This window comes from Dipodomys merriami, unplaced genomic scaffold (genome assembly GCF_024711535.1).
Source record: "Dipodomys merriami isolate MVZ:Mamm:240054 unplaced genomic scaffold, mDipMer1.0.p SCAF_553, whole genome shotgun sequence".
NCBI lineage: Eukaryota > Metazoa > Chordata > Mammalia > Rodentia > Heteromyidae > Dipodomys > Dipodomys merriami.
In genome coordinates, this window is record NW_027206128.1 from 301,562 (window position 1) to 322,281 (window position 20,720).

Genomic DNA, 20,720 nt, shown 5'->3' on the forward strand with positions numbered 1-20,720 from the left:
CACTTAATATAATTTTTTCCAAGTCTTTCCATTTCCTAACAAATGGGCAATATCATTCTTTCTGATGGAGACATAGAAAACATTGTGTGTGTGTGTGTGTGTGTGTGTGTGTGTGTGTGTGTGTGTGTGTGTGTGTGTGTCTGTCTGTCTGTCTGTCTGTCTGTATACACACAATGTGATACATATATATCATATATATATATATATATATATATATATATATATATATCACATTTTTTGGTCCATTCATCTACAGAGGGGCATCTGGGTTGGTTACATATCTTAGCTATGGTGAATAATGATGTGATAAACCTAGTTGTACTAGTAGCTTTGGTATGACCTTGTTTGTCATCGTTTGGGTAAATGCCAAAAAGTGGGATTGCTGAGTCATAAGGGAGTTCTATGTGGTCTTTTGAGGAACCTTATTACTGATTTCCAAACTGGTTTAACAAATTTACACTCCCACCCACAATAGAGTTCCCTTTTGGCAACGTCACCTTGCCATAGTAATAAAAAAAGTTTGATACTGGCACAAGAATAGATCTGAGGACCAATGAAATAGGACTAAAGAACCAGAAATGAACCCACAGACCTATAGCCACCAAATCATCAATAAGGGAGCTAAAAAGTAGAATGGAAGAAAGAGAGTCTCTTCAGTAAATGATGCTGGCAAAATTGGTTTAACACCTGTAGAAAACTAACATTAGATCCCTGTATATCACCCTGCACCAGAATCAACTCCAAATGCATCAAAGATCTCAAATCAAGCAGACACCATGAAAATATTACAGGAAGGAATAAGCAAAACTCTAGGTCTCCTTGGCAAAGGCCAAAATTTTCTCAATAATGACCCAGAAACAAAACAAATCAAAGAAGGTTTGGACAAATGGGATTGCATGAAGCTGCAGTGCTTCTGCCTGGCAAAGGACATAAGGACATAGCAAGATCAATAGAAAGCCCACATATTGGTAGAAGATCTTCATTAGCCATACAACAGATACAGGCTTCATCTCTAAAATACAGAGAACTCAAAAAATTAAATGCCCCAGCAACACATCCTCAAAGAAATAACTACCCAATTATTAAATGGGCTAAAGACTTAAAGAGAAATTTCTCTTAAGGGGAAATAAGAATAACCAATAGACACAAGAAGAAAGACTCAACTTCTCTAGCCACAAAAGAAATGCAAATCATGATAGCATTGAGATTTCACCTCACCCAAATTAGAATGGCTATAATCAAGAAATACAATAACAACAGATGGTGGAGGGGATGTGGCCAAAAGGGAAAAATACTGCACTGCTGGTGGGAGTGTTAACTTGTTCAACCACTTCGGAAAGCAGTATGGAGTTCCCTCAAAAGACTCCATATAGAGATCCCCTATGACGCAGCAATCCCACTTTGGGGCATTTATCCAAAGATCACAAACAAGGCTATACTAAAGCTACCAGCACAACTTTTTATCCCAGCATTATTTACCATGTCTAAGATATGGAATTAACTCAGATGCCCCTCAGGACATGAATCAATCAAGAAAATGTGGAATTCTATGCCTCCATCAGAAAGAATGATATTGCTCCGTTTTTTTAGGAAATGGAAAGACTTGGAAAAAGTTATATTAAGTGAAATAAGTATGACCCAAAGAAACATAAGTCCCATTGTTTCCCTTATTTGCTATAACTAGTATAAGTTGAGGATAAGCATTAAATATCAAAAGCTAGGTACATATCACCATAAATGATGATAAGTGAAATGAACCCGAAGATAGGGACACAAATTGATTTTTCTTGGTTGGTATTGTTTTTAATGTACCGAAAATATACTATGTGATTTTTTTTGTGCTTCTCTTGTAGGTTTTTCTCCCATGGAATAACCGCTGGTTTCACTGTATTTGATATTGGTGCCCTGAAACTTGTATATGCATTTTTTTAATTTGGGGAGGGGAAAGAAAATAACAAAATGCTGAAACAAAGATACAGGTTTACCAATTGTAACAATGAGATATACAAGGCATTATGTTGAAAACAAACTTTACAATTTGTGAGGGGAGCGGGAGGTGGGGAGGTGGAGAGGGAAAGTATGGTAAGGGAAAAACATAGGAAAAGGAAACAATGTTACATATGAAATGAACTAATTACCTTACTCATGTACCTGTAACACCTCTGTACATTACTTTTATAATATGTGTGTGTGTGTGTGTATGTGTGTGTGTGTGTGTGTATATATATATATAAATAAATAAATATATATATATATATATATGTATATATGGAACCAACCCAGAACCCAGAAGCTCCTCAGTAGATGAATAGATCGAGTAAATGTGGTACTTATATATATATATATATATATATATATATACATATATATATATGTATATATATGCATGTATATACACACACATATATAAATATATGTATATATATATTGTATGTATGTTGGAATTCTTAGCATCCATCAGCAAGAATGGCACTGCCTCATTTTTTAGGAAATGAAAAGACTTGAAAAAAATATATTGAGTGGAGTAAGCCAAGCCCAAAGAAACATAATTTTCCTCATTTTCAATACCTACTATATGTCTAGGACAAGCAGACAAGTTCAAATGGCTATGTACGTATGACCACATAAGATGATGCTAAATGAAGTGAACCCCAAGATAGGGACACAGAGGCTTTATCTTTGCTGCTGTTGTATTTAAGATACTTATAATGTACTGTGATTTTTTTTCTTTTGTATGTTATTTCCCTATGGTACAACCCCTGTTTTCACTATATTTTATTCCAGTGCCCTGCATCTTTTATATACATTTTTCTAATTTGAGGAGGGGGAGGGAAATAACAAAATTCTGAAATAAGGATACAGGTTGACACTTGTAACAATGGAATATACAAGACATTATGTTGAAAACTAACTTTACAACTTTGAGGTGGGTGAAATAGGAGTTGGGTATGTAGGGAGGGAATGGATGTTAAGGGAAAATTAAAGGAGGAGGTAACTGCTAGATAAGAAGGCTGGGAAGGGATGGGAAGGGTAAACAAAGGAGGAGGCTACAATGCTTGATAAGAAATGTACTCACTATCTTGCCCATGTAATTGTAACCCCTCTGTACAGTATTTTCACAATAAAAAATAAAAAAAGAAGAAAAAAAAGAAATGTACTCATAACATTACTCATGTATCTGTAACCCCTCTATGCAGTATATATATATAGAATAAACTGTATATTTTATTTAATTATAGTTAATATATATTATTAAGTAATATATATTTTAAAAGTATCCAATGTATATCTTATAAAATTTAAAAAGTGAGCAAATTGGATAGGTAAGGAAAAATAGGTGAGAATGTTGAAAGAGGTGACGTTGATCAAATATATTGTATTCATAAACTGCTTTATATAATGTCAACTCTACCTAAAGTTAATTCTAAAAATGAGAGAACCCACTTCACCAAAATAAGACTCTACAAAAGTAATAATGGTGACAATAATAACATTAATGAGGAACTATATGTCAAGTACTGTTTCTTATTAACTGTTTCACATACTTTTCCTGGAAGATCATATTATCATTACTAATTTGCAAACATAAAATGAAACCAAATCTGGGGTGTGCAAACTTGATTTTATTTTATTGAAAAGTGTTTTTTTTTTGGGGGGGGTGCGTCCGGTCGTGGGGCCTGAACTCTGGGCCTGGGCACTGTCCTTCAGCTCTTCAGTTCAAGACTAGCACTCTACCACTTGAGCCACAGCGCCACTTCCAGCTTTTTTTCTTTTGGCTTATGTGGTGCTGGGGAATCTAATTCAGGGCCTCAGGCATGCAATGCAAACGCTCTACCACTGAGTCACCTTCCAAGCCCCTTGTTGAAAAGTTATTGTAGTCTCCGTTTGCATAGGATATTTGAATAAAGTCATTAATAAATACATACACAATAAGATTAATTTTGTTCTTGGGCAAAATATCTTAGAGATTCCCAATTTAATTTCTGCATCTGTAAAATTATGGGTAATATATTATGTTTAGGCTTACTAAAAGTATAAGTGAAAGCTGGTTGCCAGTGGCTTATGTTTGCAACCCTAAGTATTCAGGAAGGTAAGTGCTAAAGGAATTGAATTCAGATCCAGAAAAGTATAAAATTCTGTGGGATTGAGTCTTCTATTAGGAAACAACAAAATACTGGCCTAAGATGTGCCTCAAGTGGTAGATCACCAGCCATGAATAATATATATATATATATATATATATATATATATATATATATATATATACATTAAAGGAAGGTTGGCCATGAGTTGCTCATGCCTGTAATCCTAGCTGGTTAAAAGGCTGAGAACTCAGGATCACAGTTTGAAGCTAGCCTGAGCAAGAAAGTACATGAGACTCTTACTTCCAATTAAACACCAGAAAACCAGAAGTGGCACTGAGGCTCAAAGTGGTAGCTTTTAGAAAAAGGAGCTCAAGGACAGCACCCAGGCTCAGAGTTGACACCCCCGGAAGAGTAAAAAGTACAAAACAAAACAAAAAAGTTAAAGGATATCATAAAGTTCTGATATCATTTTCTGGTATGGTCACACACACAAATAAATGTATAAATAATGAAATAGATGAAAATAGTAAATTCAGTTACTTCCCAATTTTGATGAGGTAAACACTTGTTTCCAAGGCTGTCAGCAGCACTCATTGCTTAAATGCTCATTTACACTTCAGTGAAAAACTGGGCTGTGACACTCATTCAATTAATTTTAATATTACAAATTTTAATAATATAATTCCATTCATATGCAAAACTTTTAATGTTCAGTATTTCAACGTGTGATATTTAAGGTAAAGCAATAAATTTAAAAGATTATTATTTAATCTTGTTATGTGGTAGATGAAACCAGAAGTCTGGCTTTCTTTTCCATAGGTAGTCATGAGTCGTTTTATAAAAATACAAAAACAAGATTGATATATAACATCTCACTGGGGTGTTCCCAATACCAAACTCATTTTTTAAGTTTAGCTTAAATGCCATTTCATTAAAACATAGATTCAAGTTGGGCACAGGTGGTTCACTGTTATGATTATAAGTTACTCAGGAGGCTGAGATATGAAGGTTGATGATCAAAGCCAACCCAGGAAAGAAAGTGTGTGAGATTCTTAACTCCAATTAAGAACCCAAAGCCAGGGGCTGGGAAGGTGGCTCAGTGGTAGAGTGCTTGTCTTGCATGCGAGAGGCCCTGGGTTTGATTCCTCAGCACCACATAAGCAAAAAGAAAAAAGCCGGAAGTGGCGCTGTGGCTCAAGTGATAGACCGCTAGCCTTGAGCTGAAGAGCTGAGGGACAGCATCCAGGCCCAGAGTTCAGGCCCCACGACCGGACCCCCCCCCAAAAAAAAGAACCCAAAGCCAGAAATGTATCTGTGGCTGTAGTGGTAGAGATCTGGCCTACAGCAAATCTCTTCCCAGACAAGTGCTAGGGGTTTAAGCCTTGGGACTAGAACAGAACACAAAAACACACACATAGATTTAATATATTTTACTCTTTCACATATGCTCATAATTTTTCCATTTTCTCTCTTTTAGAATCTACAAGAGCAAGTAGTCGATCTATAAGTGATTATGCAATTAATTCCCTCACTAAACTTGCTTTCGTGAGAGTAAGACTGATTTTCTCAGAATGTATTTCTAGCACATAACATAGAAAGTGATACATGTTTAAATTTGTAAACAATTACATAAGAAACAAGTCTTTTTGAAAGAGTTAAATTTCATCATTCATAGAGTTTTCTCCATGCTTTTTCTAATAAAATCCACAGAAACAATGACACTATTTTTATTGTGTTTATTTTTTCTGTCACACAGAGTCACATATAAAGGATATTTCTGAGAACTGCATGAAATGATGTAACTCTGTGATATAAAAAGATAACATTGAATTAAAATGCATTTTAAAAATCAATGGTAACAATATGAAATTAATTTGGGTACATTTCATAAATACAGAACACAGATTGTCACAGAAACACAAATTTCACCTAAATCAGGAACTTTCAATGCTAATTCTTTAGTTTCCAGTACATGGTAGAAAAATGAGTCCCTTTAACTTGTAATTTCTAACAAAAATATGCAAGTTTTATATAACTTCTAAAATGATTATGTTAACTTAAAGGAAAGTCTCTAATTGCTTAGTACAACTGCTAATGAGAGGTACTGGCTTTTAAGAACATCTAAACAGCAAACAATCATTTGCCAAATCCTCTGGTATGAAGATTCAAAGCATAAAGATGTGCCAAATTTTCATCTTCCATCTAAACCCTGGTTAACATGTACTTTGAAGGAAGCAGTTAAAAATTCAGGGAGGACAGGATCCATAGGGTGAGCATAAAAGATCAACATCTGCTCCAAGAGTTCTTGTAAGCAGGCATCCAAGCAATTACACATATTGAGCAACTGAGAATTGATTTTCTAATTTTACCGCAAATGGGTAAAGAACTGTGGACTTCAGCTCTTTCATTTCATGGAACTCAAACTATGTTCATGTTACCAGGAGTCCAATGAATTCTACAGAGCTGATTTATTTTTCTAATGTTACATGTGCCTCAGGCAGTGTCCAGCTGTCCGTACTCTGCACACCTAAGGAGCTAATTGGTGGAACTGCTTTCTATAAAATATTCATACCAGGAACTACTTCTAAGTTTCATTGCAATATTATGTCTCTCTCCATTTTAATCTCAAATATTGCTGTGGAAATTTTATGTGGTATCTCTACTCACAGACAAACCCGAAAAGCATTGCAAGTTATGAACTTTCCTTAGAGGAAAAGAAGGCAGGAGTTTAGTATCAGTACAGTACTTACTCCACCCAACCCCAGAAGACATGATGAAAAATTAGACATTCACTTTCTTTATAGGGCTTCAGTAATCCCAAGTAAAACACCTTATTTTATGGAAGAAAATAAATAAGATTTCTATAGGTATTAATATACCTGTTTAAATTTTCATATTAAGTTATAATGATCATATTCTGACAAAAATTTTACACACACTAATGTGACATTGTTCTTATATACTTTATTTTAAGTTTTAGTTAGTATTATTTTAGTAAAACAGGATAAAGCAGGGAGAAATGGAAATGAGAAACATTTCCAGCTCCCAACATAATAAATGGCTCTAATAAACCATCCTAATAGGACATTTGAGAACCTGGCTGTAACAAGCTCTCTCATATAAGATTTCATAGAAAATAAATTTCCAAATTCTCTGTACAAGACAATCCATATACATATATAATGTTTCATACATTCTTGGTCTTATAACATTATATTATTATTATTATTATCATTATCATTATTATTATTATTATTGGTACCTTTGAAGCCAACAGTTCATCTCTCATCTAAGCAACAACTCCATCATTCAGTATTTAAATAATTTTATCAACATAATACTAATAGTAAAATATTAGAATCATAATTGAATCAGGTTATATATTTAAGATTTCTCAAGAAATTCAAGTTCCAATAAATACTAACAATATGACATGTAGATTTTTATTACAAACTTCAATGATTTTATGTGCTTATGTATCAGTCAGAGTAGTTTTTAGTATAATAAATAACAATATTTCACATATCAACAAGATGAATGTAACAGAAGAAATTTAACATAGATATCATCTGTAATTTTCATCTTCTTAATGTTGTTTAACAGCTTTTGTGATGTGTAAGAAGTGTGTTTTTTGTGAACTAGACAAAGAAAATGACATTTAAAACTGAAGATGCTTAGGAAATTTACAGTTAAAGTTATGATTTGGACCTAATAGTTTTCATTAGGTATGCTATTTCTAATAAATAAAAATTAAAAAAATGCAACTTTAAATTGTTGAGTTATAGAAAATATTTTAAAAGAGGAAAATGTCATTTACAATTTAGGAAATAGAGAAATATCAAGAGATATTTTGATATTGTTTTATTCATTGTATTTGTATATACTTACAATAATGAAATTTCAAAAATTACCATTTAGAGCCACACATTGCTGGCACACACATGTAGTCACAGTGACACGGAAGAAGTCTGAGCTGTGAGTACTGAGGTTCAAAACCAGTTGGGGCAGATAAATCTGACGAACTCAGGTTTTACATTAACCAGCAAAAGTTGGAGTGTTTCTGAGGCTCAGTAGAGCTAGCTTTGAGCAAAAAAGCCAAAGGAGAGCATAAGACCCTGAGTTCAAGCTCCAGAATCAGTACACACACACACACACACACACACACACACACACACACACACACACACACACACACACACACAAGTCAGCACCATCACTACCAACAACAACTATTTGATCAATTATTTATTAAGAGAGTTTTGGTACAGGATGTCCCATTATAACAATATACAAGAGATTATGTTGAAGACGAACTTTACAACTTTGCAGGGGGGCGGGGAGAGGGGCGGGATGAGTTAGGGAGGTGGGGAGGAAAGGGATGGTAGTGGAGGGTGTAACAATGCTCAATAGGAAATCCACTGATTACCTTGCTAATGTAAGTGTAACGCCTCTGGACAGTATATTTACAATAAAAATACATATTAAGAAAAAAAGAGAGAGTGTTTTGGAACAGAGAACTGACCATAAACACTTTTGGGAACAATTCAGCCTTTCTTATGAAATAATTTCCATTTTGAAAATTTAATTACTCTTTAAAATATTTAACTATTTTTATTAGTAACATCTTGCCTTACTTTTAAACTCTTGTCTGATAATTATACCATTTATCCTGTTTAAAAGTATGTCACGTGCATGATCGTGTACGGTGATTCTCTCTTGGAAACTCCCTGAACACATTTTTATTCTATAATCTGGGTCTTGCTCCTTTCTTGTGATATTATCCTTTTTACCTTTGTCACTACTAAATGCTTCTTCAAGCAGATCTCATTCCCGGGAACATGGACCCTGTAAAAGCATACTATGATGGATGTAGAGAGGAACTGCCCAGTGCATCTCACTTCCTTCAATGAATCATGCATTAGCCCAGCTGTCAGAAATCAGCCTCCAACTGTAAACGCCTTCAAGCTGCATCTTAGTTTCAGAGAGCCACTTAAAGGGCATATGTTAATAGGGAAAGTTCACATCCAGTAGATTACTGAGGGTTTTAAAAACAAAACAAAAAGCAAAAACAACAACAAAAAAACCCCAAAACACTGCAGGTTGGCACAATATGAGTCTATTCTAATAGCCCCCTTTGCTCCTGATTCGCTAACATAACATTAACAAATTGATGAGCCTGCTTGAGAGCCTATCTTGTTTCTCTGTCCTAGGAAACATCTTAATTCCACAAGCTTTTTTTAAAATTTATAAACTTGTGTAATTTTATCTCTAGATCTAACTGTAAAACACAAGGAAGCAAATATGACATGGAAGAAATGAAAAGATAGGGGAAGAGCTGTGTTAGAACTTCATGCCAGGCATTACAACATTCTAGGTATTCTACCTGCAAGGATTTGATGTACTTACATTATCAGAAAACCTGATGGTGAATTTTCAATATTCAAACATTCTGTGTTAGTTATGTTGTAAATATGCTCTGCAAGAACCACAAAAATCTGAAAAAGACATGAAAACAAAGAATTGTATCAGCAAGGCAAAATTAACTTCGGTCCAAAAGGGTGCACCTTTCACATGCAGGCATACAGAGTAGGAGGGTTGCTTCTTATTTAACCCTAAGACAGCAAGCCAGGCCCCTCTGTTCTTATTGGCCGAGCTCAAGTTCTTACTCTGCTCATGATTGGTTAGTTTAAAAGGGTAGTCCGTATTTGCATAAAGTGACCATTTAATGACTTTGAGATGAGATTAGCAGTCTTAATTTCACATATCTGTATCTTTCTTGGACAATCTGATGTTAGATTTAACCACGGCACACCCTCTGCTACTTTCTTTACTAGCTGATATTGTCATAGTAGAATAGGATAATCTACAAGAGCCTAGCCACCAGAGCAAAGTATTGACTTTTAAACAACCCATGGACCTTGATAGGAAAGAGGGCATTTTAAATTATTTTTCTTGTTTTTTTTTACAGTTGAGCCTGATTGTGTCAAATGAGCTTGTTAATGTGGTGACTTGCTGGTTGTTGAAATGCTCAACTTCATATTCACTCATTATAAGAAACATGTCTGAGTACCAAATATGCCAAAAGATAAGAAAAGCAAACTTTAAATGAAATTGATTTTGATACACATTGAATTGGATATATTTTCTTTCACTTAAGGATCGGTGAAAACATCAAAGTAAATAAAATATATTACTAATAAAAATATTAAATATGCACTAATGAAATATTACATTTAAATGACAAATATAGCTTGACTGATGGTCTGTATTAGCCCTGACTTACTCACCCATAACATATTTTCTCACAGTGAATAGAATCCATAGCCCTTCTACTTTATGAAGTTATTCACAAAATAATACAAATACTTAATATTTTCTTGGTATTCTTTTGTTTCACTAATTGACTAGGTGTATCACTAAATTGCCTAGGTGATTTTCAATTTCTAATCCTCCTGTCTCAGCCTCCCAATTGATGGGATTATAGATATAGCTATATTGTTCTTTGTTTTATATGTATATATATACATATATGTATATATACATGCATATATATACATATATGTATATATACATGCATATATATGTATATATACATATATGTACATATATATATATATTTTGTAGGTCTTGAGACCTGAAATCTGAGCCTGAGCTCTGTCCCTCAGCTCTTCAGCTCAAGGCTAGCACTCTACCACTTGAGCTACAGCACCACTTCCAGTTTTCTTGTGGTTTATTGGAGATAAGAGTATCACTGCCTTTCCTGCCCGGGCTGGCTTTGAATCTTGATCCTCAGATTTCACCCTCCTGAGTAGCTAGGATTACAGGCATGAGCCACCGGCACCTGGCTCTTTGTTAGAATTTTGACTTGCTTGGTACATAATATATAAGTTCTAGGAGAAAAGGGAACCCATAAATTAAATGTATGACGGTATCATCTTTTTTTATTTTTTGGTCAGTCATGGGGCCTAAATTCTGGGCCTGGGCACTGTCCATTAGCTCTTCAGCTCAAGGCTAGAGCTCTACCATGAGCCACGGTCCATTCCAGACTTTTTCTGCTTATGTGGTGCTGAGGAATCGAACCCAGGGCCTCATGCATGCAAAGCAAGCACCCTACCACTGAGCAACCTTCCCAGCCCTGACAGTACCATCTTGTAATCACAAGAAAAGTCCCAAGGCATACAAGTCTTTGAGCGCTCTAAATCCAAGGAGGAAATAAAGAAAAAAAGGCCAATGGAAGAGTAAAGTTCAAATAATAGATCATTTATCTAAAGATGCTTAATTTTATTAGTTAGCAAAAATTTTGTAAATTTCAAGAATTAAGCTTTAGATAATAAATATTAAGGAAAAGATATACAATAAGCAAGTTCTGCTGATGAAAGTATAAATAGGCCTGAACAGTTAGGAAGTAGTTTAACTTTACAAATGTAAATGAAAATTTTCTTTACTTCAAAATCAGAGGTCTTCCTGTTAGGGCTATACATTTTTGCATATCTGCTCCGGGAAACCAGTAGAGTCATATTCAGAGAACTGATAAATGTAATTATAAAAAAGGATAATTATGAGCGTGGACAACTCTGTTCACAGCTATAGAAATGGATGATAGACAATTATATCTATTTAGCAAGGTACCTCTGACAACTGTAAAATGACTAATTGAAAGAATATGATAGAATATATACTGCATGATTCAGTTCATATACTGTTTATAATGTGCTGGAGTTTTCAAAGATGGTTTAGAGATCTATTTTCAATAGAGCATTGAGAAAGACATCCAACACTTTAGAACAGTCTGCTTTTGGGCAATAAAGAGAAAGAATGCACTTGAAGAGAAGCACCCAAACGCCTCTATTAGTGGTAATATCTTCTTTTTAACCTGTGAATTTTTCTTTTTCTTTTTCTGAATGTACTAGAGATTATAGAATCGTATACTTTAATAGGTAAATTTATGGTATGTGAATTGTATCAGGGATAATAGTAATTATTATGACAATTACTAATATATTACTACATATAGCACACATTATATCGCTAATATATTATATTATTGTGATATATTATCACATTATTATATCATATTATGTTATTGTGGGATTTTTTTATTGTGAAAATACTGTAGAGAGGATTACAATTACATGGGCAAGGTAATGAGTTCATTTCTTATCAAGCATTGTTGTCTCCTCCTTTGTTTCCCCTTCCCATTCTTTCCAATCTCCCTCCATCCTTCCCCATACCAAAGCTGTAAAGTTTATTTTTGACATAACATCTTTTACATCTCATTGGTGCAATGGGTCCACCTGTATCCTGACATAACATCTTATAATTTTCATAACATCTTATAATTCTAGTCATACACATAATTTAAAAGAAAATGAACGTTTTTTCTCATAAAGGTGTTTATTCTCAGAATGACAAAATTACAAAACTGTGAATATGTCTTCAAGGTTATGAAGAAATATTTTTGTAAATAATTCTTATGTAATAAAAACTCATCTATAAGACCAATTGTAAATGTTGATGTCTCTTTATATGTATACCCTTCTTTCACAGAAATATTTGTAAAGTCCTGCATACAAATTTAAAACAAGTTACATAGATATAATATATTGTCATTAGTGGCATATAGAAATGATGTTCATAACACATCATTAAGAGTATAACAAATGCGTATGTTCAGTGTCTGAAAAGACACTCTCAATGTCTGCATGCAAACATTCAAGATAAAATTACAGAAGCGGATCAGAACACAACAGGATGGTGTGATGTCCTCTTTCAGGACCTCTATGTTAATTGGCTAGTAATTATTCTTACATTCTTGGGACAACCACAACAGATTAACACATTGTTTTTATCCTTAGAAAGAAGAATCAAAAAACTTCATGTTCCCCTGCAAAGGACAAATTATGCCCTAATCATCACATGCATGCCTGTATGAGCTCTTCACATGGGATATAAGCTTTATGAAGTTTCAGAGCTCTATCCTAGTGCATGTTTGCACAGCATCCTTAAAGCCAAGTGTGTATTATTGCTTCTTCCAAATTTACCATTGAGAGGGAATTACAATGTTGGGTGGCATAGAAGGCATTCATTCAAGTATGACTACTGACTACTGACATTGCTATTAGGCTCGATAGTTTGGACATATCTCTCAGGATCTCCAGTTTAAAATAAATAAGACAGGACCCTAAATTGTACATGGAGGCCAAGACTGTCTGCAGCAAATATTATAGACTATTTGAGAAAAAAGGCACCAAGCTATGAAAATTTATTGGATAATAAGGTTGGATAGGTCCTGAAGTAATCCAACATAAAATGTGAAAATACAAAGTGAAATACCCCCAATACCCCAAAGTGAAATAAACCCAAATTGGGTTTGACCAGAAAGTAAAAAAATAAATTTCATAGACAAGTGTCTAGGATTTTTTTCTTAAAATTAACTTACCAGTTCAGACGTCACAAGGCAAACTATGGAACAGAAATAAAATGCAAATTGCTTTTTATAGAAGGATATGTAGTCCAATCAGAAACAATCTCCAATATGACAACCAGATATGACATGACAACCAGATATGACAACCAGACTCAGAGTCCCTATCAGGGAAATCCTCCTCTTGTGCAATTCTGTAAGTAGTCTCGCAGTGCCAATAGTGCCTTAATTGTTAATTGGAATAAAAAAAAATTAAGCTTAGAAATTATGATCTGGAGAAGCATGAAAAATGCAATTGCATGACCATTTGCTTACTCAATTTGTTAAAATCATTGCTGCATTTGTGCACATCACAGAGTTCTACTTTATAATTCACTATTATAAATATTTAATGTTGGAATTGCTGCTTTAAAGGCATCTCATAGGACATGAATCTTATTCTCATTTATTTATGTACATTTGATCTAAATTTCCTTGGGAAAAGTCCTCTGTGACCTACGTATTATGTAAAAGTGGACTTTTAACTTCTACACATCTTCATCAAATTTTTCTACAACAATCCAATTATTATGTAAGGATGTCTTTTTATGATTTCTGTTCTTTTGAGGCTTGAGCCTTGTTGCATGGCTCAAAATATTCTTTCTTATGGAGAAATACACACATAAACATCGAAGGACATAGGTTCTGCTGTTATTGATATAGTTTTATGTAAATTTTGATTTGATTTAGTTGGTTTATATTTTTCTACACACTTAGTAATTTATCCTCCACTACTCTAAGCAATAGTGAAAAGAGTTGATTTTTCCCAACTTTAGATATGTATGTAGCATGGATTATATCAGTTACTATTCCATATATTTGGAAGTTCAGGTTTTCACTATAGATAATGTGTTTATTACACACACATGTAATAAGATAGCAAACTTTATTGTTGGAAATAATATATGTCTGATTGCTCTTTTTCTGACATTATTAAAGATACCTAGCTTACGTTTGCTATTAGTTACTTGAAATTTTTTAATCTGCATTTTTCCTGATCCCTAAATTTTTGTTTAAGGTATATTTAGCATATGGAGAACATGCCAGTATCTTCTGTTTTTGCATAAGTAGGTTCTGACTTTTCTAATTCCCTTGCGTATCCTCTGTGCTATCATTAATCACACTCCTTGACTACAACTTCATTAGGAGATGGCAGTTTTCTGGATGTCCAACAGGCATGCTGTAGAGTTGGTCAATTAGACTTTCAGTTTACCTAAAGAGTCAGTGTTGAGGTTTTGAACAAGAGCTGGACAATTCAGTATTATTTTTTAGAAAATTATCAGGCATTGTTTTGCAACATTTCTTCTTAAATGGTGATCACATATACATTAGCACATATATCATTCCATATATGTTGAACACTCTACTTTTGTTCTAGACTAATAATAAGCATGAAGGTTCAAACTGTGATTTCTACAGACACTAAAAGTTGCACAGTGACTGAAAAGCACTTTATTAGTGTTTAATAAATCGACTTAAATAAGAACAGAGATTACCTCCTTTCTTCGTGTAGAATGGATGTGTTTTTCCTGTGTTTATTTGGCTATCAAGCTCTTCAATGAATTTACAAAGTTATAAACTGACTTCATTTTAAAAACCAAGATTTCTTTCAGATTTCCATATTCTAGAGAGGAAATTACTTACAGTGTCTCTTTAAATTCATATGCTATGATATAGGTAGTACATATGGAAATTGAATTATGGTAATAGGAAAATTTCCTAAATTATTTCATAAAATGATTATTATTGCTTATTTTCCTTCGGGAATTTCTCAATGTCATACATGTTGCACAGTAGTAAATTAAGAAGTTAAAAGATTAATAACAAAACAGTTACTTTTAATTAACAATTAAAAGTATTTGAAATGCAAATCAATTTTTAAATAGGAATTTAGGATACATCATTTTCATTTCAACAATTGAATGTGTTCTACTGCATCCTCTAGCCAATGAAATAATCTGAACATTTTGACTTTCATTCAGAATGTGATCAGCTAACTGGAATTATTGGTAAATGTATTTGGCTGATAATAATGTCCTAATTTTGAGTGTCTTTTTCTTTTTTGTAAATAAGTTTTGACTGTCATTGTAAATAAAAATTGCAGAATTATAATTAACTCAAAAATATTCATATATATACATATATTGCTAAGTAATAAAATCTCATTCAAAATGTATTCAAACCTTGTCACATAATATTAGACTATGACAAATGGAAATCACTGGCTTATAGTGACTTTCTTCAAAAGAAGAAATGTATGGAGGGGAAGGGCCAAAACAAACTGTTTAAATAGGGATACATATGGACCCATTGCAACAATGAGATGTACAGATTGTTATGTCGAAAAACGAACTTTACAACTTTGGCGGGGAGGGGGGGATTGGAATGGCTCAGAAGGGGAAACAAAGAGGAGGCCATAATGCTTGATAAGTAATGTATTCATTACCTTGCCCATGTAATTGTAACCCCTCTGTATGGTATTTTCACAATAAAAAATAAAAGAAAAGAAATGTAAAATCAAAGACAGTTTTCCTTTTCAATTACCTCTTAATTTTGTAATATATATACTTAAATTTAATGATTCACTGTAAAAATAATATACACACATGTATTTCTATTAATACTATTAATAATAAGTATTATAGGACATATTGATTTGTAGCAGTGAATTTGTGTAAACTCTCTTATATTTGCATTACTACTTCATTCTTTTCTGGAAATTATGCCATAGCTGTTCTAGTATTAGCCCATGTGTTGAGGAATGGGAACGGTCTTTCTAGAGATCAAAGAACTAATTAACTGGAGAACTAGAGGGGATAATATAGGATTGAGTAGGCTAATATCTAATAGAGTTCTTACTGGTATAATTTAGGTATGCCTTATTATGATTATTGAGCTGGATTTTATGATGGCACCCACCCTTTGCAGTAGTATTGCAGAAGACACAGAATAAAGATACCTCAATTCTAGTATGCATTTGTTAAAAATCAGTGTTTGAAGTAACACAGACTGCTGGTTTAATCAATGGAAAAACAGCCACATCAAGTGTGCATGGAGGTCTCCTAGGTGTGCCACAACAAAATAGCACAAAGTAAGTGATACACCTCACATAAAACATACAGTGAGAGTCTGACTTTGGATTACAAACCAGGATCTTTTGTTCCAGTTAGAGATCCTTTGGTAACTGCTTACTACATTTTCCCAGTAATTATTTTCTTCATATTTGTGGAATAGGCATCATGGCTCTGGTTTGTATTTCTTCACAAACATACTCATGTGACTGACAATAAATGCTATATGTAACTAAGAGACTGTGAGAAACACAATTTGAGACCTGCCTGGGAAATGTTTGCAGAACTTTATCCTAATATGTGGTGGTTTCATCTTTCATCTCAACTGTATAAGAAGATCATGGTCTAGAATCACCCTGGTGAAATGGGAGACCTTATTTTGAACCATAACCAGAAAATAAAGGACTGGATGTGTGTCTCCCATGATACTGTGAAGGCCTGGCTAGAGTTAACATCTCAGATTTGGAGAAAAATAAACTGAAAGAGGTTGGGAAGATGAATGGAAGGATGTGGGGGAGAAGGGAGGAGGAGCAGCAGGAACTGAGTTGGTGGCTCATGCCTGTGAGGGATCTGTGGGTCACAGTTTGAAGCTAACCTGGGCAGGAAATTTTGAGCTGCTTTTCTTCAGTTAACCAACACAGAGGCAGGAGTGGAGCTGTGGTTCAACTGGAAGATCACCAGTATCTAGCAAGAAAGTTAAGAGACAGGTCCCCAAACTTGAATTCAAGCCTAAACTCAGGATGAGGACACACACACACACACACACACACACACACACACACACACACACACACACAATTGTTATAAAAATTTAATATAACTTCCCCAAAGAGGCTATTGACTATTAACCAGAGCAACTCCAGGTCATGATATTAAGACCTTGTCAACAATGTCTGCAGTATACTAATTCATAATAACTTTTTACACATTAAATTGACATTTAGAGTATGTATAAGTTTTAAGTACAAAGTGGTATAATTTTCATCTACATGTGTTTGATGATCTACTGTAACTTATCTGCCTGTTTTAATCCTAATGTCATTGTATAGTTGAAATATATGTTTCCAACTTTCATAGAAGTCCCAGTTTTCATTGAGTAACTGATTTTTGCCATGGTAATATCAATTGAGTTTCAGTAGGTCCTAAGAACCAAAATGATTCATAAAGAGAAATGTTTTTTTTAATTTGTATTAACTTAGATACAAAAGCCTCCATTCATGTATTAGAGATTCCACTTTAATTCCTTTCCACAATGCCAGCAAAATAACAATGGTTTATCCCTAAATCAAAAGGAATCCCCTTATTGAAATGAATAAATATGTACATTAACAAATGTTTTGGATATAATGTACTTTGAGATGCTACTTATATGCATATAGGTAAAGAGACACAAATAACTATCTGTACCACTTAGATTTTTGGATTGAACAAACACTTGGAATACTTACAATAATTCATGTTGTCAATAATTTTTTCAAATCCTGAGTGAGTGAATCAAGGAACTTTTGAACATTTCAATACCCACATAGGGAACAAAATTTTTGGGAGTTAGAAGTTCAATTTATACTCTAGGACACTGAAAGAATCTGAATGACAAAACTGAAGAGAACAGCTGAAAATAAATCTAGTCTGCCATTCACTAACCAATGGAAGCTTGGTATGCTTATCAAATTTCTAACATCTAGAGCACATTGCATCTCATTTCTAGAATTTCAACAATTCAGGAACAGAGATAGGGAGGATTAAATTTTAAAGGAATCCCAGTCAAAAAATTAGTGAGACAACCTCTCTATCTCAGTCAGTAAGAGTGTGATTGTGTCCACATGTCATCATAATTATCCTGGAGACTCTAGGTAAGAGGATCATTTTCTGAGGCAATGCCGGTCAAAAGCATGAGAATTTGACTAATAAATAAAAAGCAAAACAATGGATAAGGGTACAGGCTCAGGTTGTAGAGCAGCTGTCTATCAAGTTTGAGATCCATAGTTCAAATCCCAGTACCATTAAGAAGAATGTACAAGAAAATAACCATAATCTAGTAGAAGTGGAATCTTTACATAGGGGATATAGTCCTGTCCTGAAAATCAATGAAGCTGAAGAAAGCACGGTGTTCTTCTCTGTAGTTTATTGCTTAATATTGCCCTACTGTGCCTCTCAAAATACAAATATAGAGCGAAGGGCACATCATTATTTTTCTTTGCCTCAAGAGACAATGGACATGATTCTAGATGCCTCTAATCAATTCACTCTTGCTGTCCATAGTCAGGATGCTTGACATAAGAATTCCAGTGAGGGGAATCATTATAAGACATTAGCATCTCACTTTCTCCTCTTAAACCTCACACTGAGATCTAACTTTAGTAATAAGAATGAGGAAAATTAAGAGCTGTAAGTGTCGGGAGTTAAGGATTGTCTTTGTTAACAATTACAAAGTAATTTCCTTATATGCAGGAGTCACATCATCCTGTAATAAGATGGGATGATCTGTTTCCATTTTCATATTCTCAGTGTGCCTTGCTGTTTCACATGCTGTGAATGTATTTTTATAATCTATACGGGATCTTAAGACCTTTCTCTCTTATTCTATTTCCAATCTTTTCTTTAAGCACTTTCTCTGTACTATGAATTTGATAATGTTTTAATCCGGTCAACAGTAGAAGTATCTTTGTGAGCTTTTTTCAGTACTGCAGTTCTGGAAACAAGTATGATTTTTTACTAAATGTGCAGAAATCCTATTGAATTCATGCTGTAAGCCCAAATTTGTCCTGTAAGCTTGTCACACATTTAGTATACTGCCTAAGACGGCTAGATTTAGTCACCACATCTCATAATAAAATGCACCAATGAGCCCTAGAGAGAATAGTAAATGAAAAGTCAACTTTGAAAACATAAACAAAGCGTCAATCTCAACAAATATATGAGAAATACTTAATTTCAAAGCAAACAGAAAGATTCAAATGAAAGCTACAAACTAATGTTTAAAAGGGTAATATTTCTAAAAGCAGGATTGATATGGAATATTACATTTAGCCTTCTGGGTGGCCTGGCTTCCTGTTATTAATGTGCTTGCAAAATGCCATGTAAAATGAATGAAGGATGTCCTATCTAACCAGTACAGTGACATGCAAGTGATTTTGGTTCCCTTAAAGAAGACTGAAAGGGCATTTCAAATTTTTCTTTCAGTGGTTCAATGCATGGAAAAGCCACACCCCTATTTGAGAACACTGAAGAAATCCACGTGGACAGGACAACAAAGCTACCAGCCACTCTCAGTTTGCCTTCCACTGGCAAATGTCTCTAATTTACCTTCTGATCTTTCACATGCCAAGTGAATGAAACACCTTCGCAGAGGATTTTCCAATTTTTGGTACGGCTTTAAGAGTAAAACTCACAGGTAACATTTCACTGTACTTCAATGAGAAAATCTGGAGCGAGCAGTGCCCAGTTGAGCTTCTCCTCTGTTCTTACCCACAGAAAAAGTGAGGTGATAATTTTCTATTGCTTTGAGTTTTTCAGATTTAGGAAAATTTATATTCAGTGATAAGTTACCAGTAAGTGGTGGAATGACTACTTTCAGACATCTGGTTTGATTGACAATATAAGTTGGTGAAGACAGACTGAAACACTGATGAGTAGTATCTAATAAAATTGAAAATATGCAAATCCATGGGGGCTGGGAAGGTGTCTCAGTGGTACAGTGCTTGCCTTGCATGCCTGAGGCCCTGGGTTCGATTCCTCAGCACCACATAAGCAAAAAAAAGCCGGAAGTGGCGCTGTGGCTCAAGTGGTAGAGCGCTAGCCTTGAGCTGAGGGACACCGCCCAGGCCCAGAGTTCAGGCCCCACAACCGGACCCCCCCAAAAAAAAACAGTAAGAAAATATGCAAATCCTTTCATGTAGCAGATCTAACTTTTTTCTGATAAACACATTTCATGTAACAAAAATATCACAGCCTTTTTAGTAAAATAGCAAGTTTCAGAAGACTAATAACAAGAGGACTAATAATATGTAGTATATTCATCAAAATAAAAATACACAGAGATATCTGTGATAAATTTTCCAGACCTAAGAAAAATCTAATGATATTAGGTCATGTTAATTT